General features: G+C 48.5%; 1 protein-coding gene across 1 annotated transcript in view; it reads right to left on the bottom strand.

The window, feature by feature from the left end:
* TFAP2A (transcription factor AP-2 alpha (activating enhancer binding protein 2 alpha)) overlaps window positions 1–200 on the bottom strand; it is a gene marked incomplete at its 5' end in the record, with an annotated part of 9,674 nt that overhangs the window by 2,137 nt on the left and 7,337 nt on the right. The gene's annotated exons all lie outside the window — the stretch shown is intronic.

Raw genomic sequence — 200 nt, 5'->3', positions numbered from 1 at the left:
TTTTGTTTGTTTGTTTGTTTGGGGTTTTTTTCCCCAGTTAGACAGAGATGCGTGGAGACAGACAGCATCCATCGCCGAGGACCTGAGCAAACTATGAAAGACTCAGTAGCCTGGGAGGCATAGCCAAGTGTAAACCATCACATACAGCACATCCACCAAGAAAGCCCCAGAGGAGAGAGATGGCTTGGGGGTATCAAACC

The sequence above is a fragment of the Buceros rhinoceros genome, unplaced genomic scaffold (genome assembly GCF_000710305.1).
Source record: "Buceros rhinoceros silvestris isolate BGI_N320 unplaced genomic scaffold, ASM71030v1 scaffold40754, whole genome shotgun sequence".
Lineage (NCBI taxonomy): Eukaryota > Metazoa > Chordata > Aves > Bucerotiformes > Bucerotidae > Buceros > Buceros rhinoceros.
Note: the sequence above shows the minus strand (reverse complement) of the source record. Positions and strands in the feature narration are given on the sequence as shown.